The sequence below is a fragment of the Mastacembelus armatus genome, chromosome 20, assembly GCF_900324485.2.
Source record: "Mastacembelus armatus chromosome 20, fMasArm1.2, whole genome shotgun sequence".
Taxonomy (NCBI): Eukaryota; Metazoa; Chordata; class Actinopteri; order Synbranchiformes; family Mastacembelidae; genus Mastacembelus; species Mastacembelus armatus.
Window position 1 is genome coordinate 9,052,126 of NC_046652.1, and position 7,222 is coordinate 9,059,347.

Genomic DNA, 7,222 nt, shown 5'->3' on the forward strand with positions numbered 1-7,222 from the left:
GGCAGTTCTAGAGATTTGTTTTATGTGTGAATTAAAGGACAAATCTTGGTCAAAAATAATTTTTAATTTTGGTTAGATTTTTCACTGTAATGCTGGAGGCCAAGCTATGCAATCTAAAGTATCTATATTGTTATTTCTAAGGTTTTGAGGCCCAAAAATTTAAAAGTAGAAAGTTACTGGTCATCCAGGTCTTTATGTCCTTTAGACATACTAGAAGTCTGGCTAACTGGTTTGTGTTATCAGGTTCCATAGACAAATACAGCTGAGTGTCATCTGCATAGCAATGGTAATTAATAGAGTGATTCCTAATAACATTGCCTAAGGGAAGCATGTATAAGGTGAAGAGAACCGGTCCTAGCACAGAACCTTGTGGAACTCCATAACTAACATTTGTGTGTGGAAGGTTCATCATGAATGTGAACAAATTGAAATCTGTCCAATAAATAAGATTGAAACCACTTTAACGCTGTTCCTTTAACCCCAATCATCTGCTCCAGTCTCTGTAATAAGATGCTGTGGTCGATAGTGTCAAATTCACCACTAAAATCTAGCAGGACATGTACAGAGATGAGGCCATTATCTGAGACTAAGAGAAAACCGTTGGTGACTTCTAGTAGTGCTGTTTCTGTACTATGATGTGCTCTAAATCCTGATTGATTCATTTCGGTGTAAGTGGTCACATTGCTGCTTAGCAACCGCTGTTTCAAGGATTTTAAAAAGTAAAAGGTAGGTTGGATATTGGTCTATAATTACCAGGACTCCTGAAACAAGACTAGGTTTGATTACTGCAATCTTAAAAACCTGAGGTACATTACACAAAATATTCAGATGTACAAAGTGGAAGCACACCTATATCACAATCTCTTCTTCTGCTAAACCAACAGCTTCTCCAGTACGTGAGGCCAGAGTGCAAAAATAAAGCAACAGCCCAGCACAAGTGGGCTACTTAAGCTGTTAGTTTGATGTGCTTCTGTTTGACTGAATTCACAACTGCAAATTTTAAGAAGACTCAGCTTTTAACCTCACTGAACAGTCTTGAGGGTCCAGATCTCATAGAAAGATCAACTTAATGTCTTGCCTCGGTTTCACTGTAACAATATATTTAAAATATTCATAAAGAGACTGAGAGCTACAGAGAGCATCACTACATTTCTGCATCACTAGGTCTAAGGAATTTTCATGTAGAATTTGGATTTGTATCATTAATGGTTCAAAACTAGCTTTTTTACTATAATGATGTTGCAAATGAAATTGCAAGTCATAAGATCATTCCTTGTGGTTTCTGATCTTAACTGCATTTAGTGAATAACTGCCATTTATTGGGATTTTTACTTCACCCTTTTTGCGTCTCTGTGGGAGGTTGTGTTTGTTAATTTCTCACATCTCTGCACAGGATGAAGAGTGTTGTCATGATAAAAAAGAAAACATTTCTCTCATGTCTTGTCCCCTATTCTCCTTCTCTCACTCAGCTCTGCACCCTACAGTGTGGTGAAGCTAAGCAGACGGCTGTCCAGACTCCCTAGATCATTACACAGGAATCACACTGGGAGAGGTGTGTGGGAAGTGGCTGTGACTCAGTGCATGCACCAGTGGTTACTGACATTCATCTCCATATGTCAAGACCCAGGCCAATCAGAAGCTACATGGATTTAGTTTTAGTTTTGAAGGAATAAATACATGTATTTGCCTGCAGTAGCTGGCTGTTACACATTTATCAGCACAGCAGATAAGATTGTATCACCACAGACACAGTTCATTTACAGTCTCTATCAGATAAGTTTACATTTTGCCCATTTTCTACAACGTGCACTGATCTAGCATATGCAGGGTAAAACATACTGTTTGGATGATACAGTTCGCATAGAAAAAAATTCAAACAGCAAATGAATACCCTCAAATCTCAAATGAAAACGACCAGCTCTTGTACCAACTCCAATTACATTTTGGCATATCAGTATGAGAATACACACTCCAGAGCAAATTAAACCCCTTGCTTAACCAGCCTCCCCCCAGCAATTCAATTCTATGTGGTGAAATCACTTCCCTGACTGCACTGCCAATCTCTCCATATGAAGGGAGAGATTCACTCCAGTCTATTTCAGAAAGTCTAATAAGATGAACCCTCGTACTTGCCATGCTTAGATAAGGAGTCACTTGAGTGTGTTGAAGTGTTTACCATGGCTCAGGCTTGCCTTCACAAGGCACAATACCTTCTTCAAATGTCTTAACCCTTTAATTTCCTTGGAAGCAATTTTAGAACATATTTGTACCTAAACTTCCTGAGAAACACATGGCTCCTATACTTGTCATTCTTTACGTAACGGATCACATTTAATTCCTGTTTATGCTGGCCGTCTGTAGAGATTCAGGGTAGCTACATTAATACTTCGAGTATAGCCTAAGGGGGATTGACTTTAAATGAATAGGAAGAGGATAAAGCAGTTGTTCAAGTGGCATTCTTTGGCCTCCCATCTTATTTTTAACCTTGTTATCAACCTCAGGCCATACAGTTCCAGTCTCCTTATCCATCCTTTTTTGTTGTTGAGTGCCTGCAGGCCATGATGCCATTTTATTATAGCCAGTTAAATTGCAGTCAAAAGATAGCCTATCCCATCAACTATACTGCTGTGAATCACTTTTGTATGATGCAAAGCAGAAAATGTCATCATTGGTGTAATTCTCTTGTTTTTTGAGAGACTGGACCCACCTGTTATTTTAGATTAATCAACTTCTCCTCTCCAACTCGTGTGCAGGTACATAACTCACTGTGCAATAGCTGGCATTTAAGTTGTTTTGAGGAGGCCATTTAAAGAGCATATTAGCTGTTCATTAATTTTATTTTATTTTTTTTTTTAGAAGTGAGACAGGAGAGGATTATAAATATGCTTTTATGTGCTAATGTTAAGGTCATAAAATAGTCAGCAGAATACTCTCTTCATTTTACTAGAAAGCAGATGAAGCAGAAAAAAGTAAATAATAAATATATATGTTGCAGATCTCCTCAGAGCAAGCAATGAACCAGTTATCCCTCCAGAACCCCCAGGAATACTGGATAACAACACTTTAGACAGCTGACAGAGTGACCTGACACCAGTGTTCAAGGTAAAGATCCCTTTGGTCCTGCAAGACCAGTAAATCTAAACATTGACCCAGGCACCTTCCACCAATGAAACCATCACAGTCAAATGTCAACAGCCTAAAACATCTGGTCCACATCCCATTGTGACCTGCACACATTCCTGTGTAAACATCAGCTCACCAACAGAAATCATCCTGCACAATCTACAACTTCAGAGCTATCATTAAACACATCCATTGAAAACCTGTCAGTTCAGCAGTCTCTAGCTCTGAGTAAATTTGGATTTTAGGAACTCAAACACCACACACTCTCAAGACAACAGAGGACAAAGAGCTGAAAAACTATGAAATGTAGTTCTAGTTTAAATATCATAGCTTTGTCTTAAAGGTGCAATGTATAAAATGTGAAAGATTTAGCATTATCCACTGATGAGATTGCAGAACCTCACACCCCACCAACCACCTGCTTCCAGGTAGAAGGAAGGGCACAGTGGGAGTCACAAAACATGATTTCCTGTCTAGAGCCTGTGTTTTGTTTGTCTGTTCAGGGCTACCGCAAAAACATGGTGGCACAATGTGGCTGCCTCCCTGTACAGATTTAAAAGACACATTCGATAATTAAGAAAATACAACTGATGGTATTTTGAACAGTTTGGTATTTTTAAAAAAACAATATTCCATTTCTGCTAATTGATCGCTCTAAATATTAAAAGTTGTGCCTTTAAGACATGTAACACTGTATGTTTTTATCTGCATATGTAGTAATTGTTTCAGTTAGAATTTTATTTCACTGTTCTTAAGCCAGTAGAAGTATCCAGAAAGATGAGTTTAAATTCTGTATATTCACATTAAAATGTCAGGTCAATTACTTGGTACCATTCTGTTTCTGTAACCCTTTAATATTGTGTTTGGTAAAGCACATTCTTGTTCAAAAATGACCTGACCCCAGTCACTGAGCACCCCTGAAGACTCTTTATCCTTGTGACTGGCTACAGTGCATTTTCTAAGCAGTCAGACCAAAAATCTATAAAGTTAAAAATCTATTCATATTCCTACAGTAATTTAAGACAATCCACAAAAAATAAACAAAGAAAAAAACAGACAAATCAGAGACCCATGAACAAAAGTAATAAACAGAAGAACGACAGGGGAAGAAGAGGAAAGAATAAAGAAGAGACAACAACAAAGATGAAGAGAGCCAAGAAGCTCATCCATAACAACTTTTCAAGAAATTACATGCATTTGGCACCTTCTGACTTCATATTCATCAGGACTTTATTTGGAGTCAACTCCACAACATAAGAAGTCTTCCAGGGTACATTCAAGTATAACTTAACTTAACTTGCTTCCCTGATTGATAACTTTATTTAAAACCTTATTTAATTTAACCAGGTGCTTCTCGGAGTCATTTCAGCTGTCTTTATGTGCTGCATCAACTCTATTATTACTTTGAACTCTGCTATTTCACTCACTGCAACTATGCATTTTCATTTGCCATTTCCTTTTTATGCGTCAATTCTAGGTTAGCTGTAGTGTTCAGTATACATGAATAATTTTATGAATAATTTTATATTTATGTTATGCACAATAACTTTTCATAATTTCTCCTTTTAACCATTTAAGCATAATAAATTCCCACATTCCAAAGGTGGATAATAAGGACAAACATTTAAGCTGCATTCTGAGTCGTAAATTGAATTTCATATATATTTCCCATACTACATGTCATCTACCCTTCTTGGATCTATAGAATTCTTTTCAGTGATGATTTTTATGCGTATTTTTAGAAGTACATTTCAGCAATGTCCAGTATCTATTTATAACCATTGATTGCTTGATCACTGGGGCACAATCAGGCTCTGCCGACATGGCAGAACTGCAGTGGTTGATTGTTCTCTTTGAGCTACAAGCTCCCTTTGATTATTGCTGGAGGTTGCTGCAGCATTACTGAAATCACCTACACAGCTACACACACACACACACACACACACATATATGCAGAACACAACAACTCATAAACTCTTTCAAAATGTGACTTGTAGTATCCAGTGTAAGGTTTTTGTAATCACTGCGTGCGTGGATCTTAGTTTGGATGAAGAAATGACTTTAAGCAGTGTACGGTAGAGTCAGCCACTGTTTAATCTGCTTGGGTCCTAGGTTGTAATCCTCTTTCTTATACTCTGACCTCCAGGGCTTATAACACAAGAGTGAACACACCAATCTTATTCAGATGATACAACAATAATAATAATCATCTCTCCTCCTTCTGTCCTGTGCCCCTGCTTGCACCACATGCCACTGTGAATCTTTGTAATTATCCCTGCACTGCAGATGGCAAAATTTGATTAAAGTCCTCTCCAAAAATCATGCTTTGTAACAATTTCTCGTGAAAAAAAAAAAAAAAAATGTAATGCTCCACCTGGACTTTCAAAGTTAAAGTACCTACGAGGGGACCACTGCGAAAGTGGTTTATCAAAGTAATTGGGGCTTTTCACTTTGGCCCAGGGTGTGGAATGGATAGTAACAGATGTCTGTTTGAAGGAGATGTAGGTCACCGAGTTTCCTGCACTCCAAGTGATCCCATCAGATAAAGAGGAGGTTGTTTCTGAGGCTGTTTCCCACCATGACATTATATCAGATCTGTAGCCTCATCTTACTTCCTGTGTTTTAGAAAATCCATGTCTTTTGAGACTGCTGGATAGGCCATGTCAGCGTAATTACCGCACCATGATATAATCTACCCCCTCTTATCCTCTAATGGCAATAGAAGCTTGTTGCCTTTTATATGCTTTGTCCCTGAATGTGACAGGATTTTGTATATTAGTGTAATTTTTTTATGAATAAATCTGAAATACATAAGATGACAAGCAGCATCTTGCAGGCTAACTTAAACAGCTCATTATCATTTTCCATACAGTAATTGGGAATCCTACACATGCATCCATCTAAGAATCTCTCACAAGTTACATGACAGACGGTTAACAAGGAATTCAATGGTGTAATCCTCATCATTCGTCCAACTTCCCTCTTAGTGTCATATTCCTTGAGTTACAGGTCAAAGTCCACAGCTCAGAAACTGCATAACCCTCCAGACAGCTTCATTAAAACTGGTCACAGTATGCAGTAATTTCTTCAAGTGCAATTTACAAGGTTGTGTAAACTACAGTACTTCACTGGCTTCCACAGTCAGAAGTCATGAAAGCCACATTATCATTGTCTAACCCCAAATGTGACCCCACTGCTCACACTCACCCACCCTCTGCTTTTGTCGGCACATGGCCTGCCCAACTTTTGCCATCCATGGTGGATTATAGAAAGGCCTCAGGGCAGATTGACTGGCTGGTTTCACTATCTGCTGGGTGTGACCCACATCCTCTAATCCTTTTGTTCCTGCGATCTCTGAGTACCTAGCCACATCTAATCCTTTGTGCTGCTTTATTTCAGCATCAGATTTCATCTCTTCCAAACATTTTCCTCATGATACCCCTTCATTCCCTTCATCAATTAGTTTTGGATGTGCATTGAAACTTGTTTTTGCCACCGTTTCAAAATAAAAGGAAATGAGTTCTGGTAATTTTATATTCTGATCTCATCATTCTCATCACCCAAAGTACATCAGATTAAAGGACAAGAAATTACCGCAATGCATGTAACATTAAACTAACTCGCCGTGAAGGTATTGTTCATACCCTGAAACTGTCTATGATTGGCTATAGACAATAAATTAATACAGGATCTTCAGTCTTTTTGCAACATTCACTTTTTGTGAATGTAATAATTAGGTCATTTTTAGTTAAGGACAGCAGATCAGCTGAATCAGCTGAGTTTTGTTACCTTGTTTGTTTGTTTTTTCAGATTTGATTTCAATCACCAGACAGTGTCTGAACAAATATGTCACAGTAGAAAAATCAATATCAATTGACTGATGAGCTCTGTACAACAATCAATACACTGTGACACATCTGTGTTGACATTATTTCCTATTACAAAACACAAGTTTGGAGATGAAATATGGAAATATTTTGGTCTCCAGGCTTGACTAATGGAAACCAATTAGATTTTGCATCTCTGATAGAGATCAAAGTCATGGTCGCATGTTTTTTTTAATTATACTAAAAAGGAATAGCTATATTTCTTGTCTTTC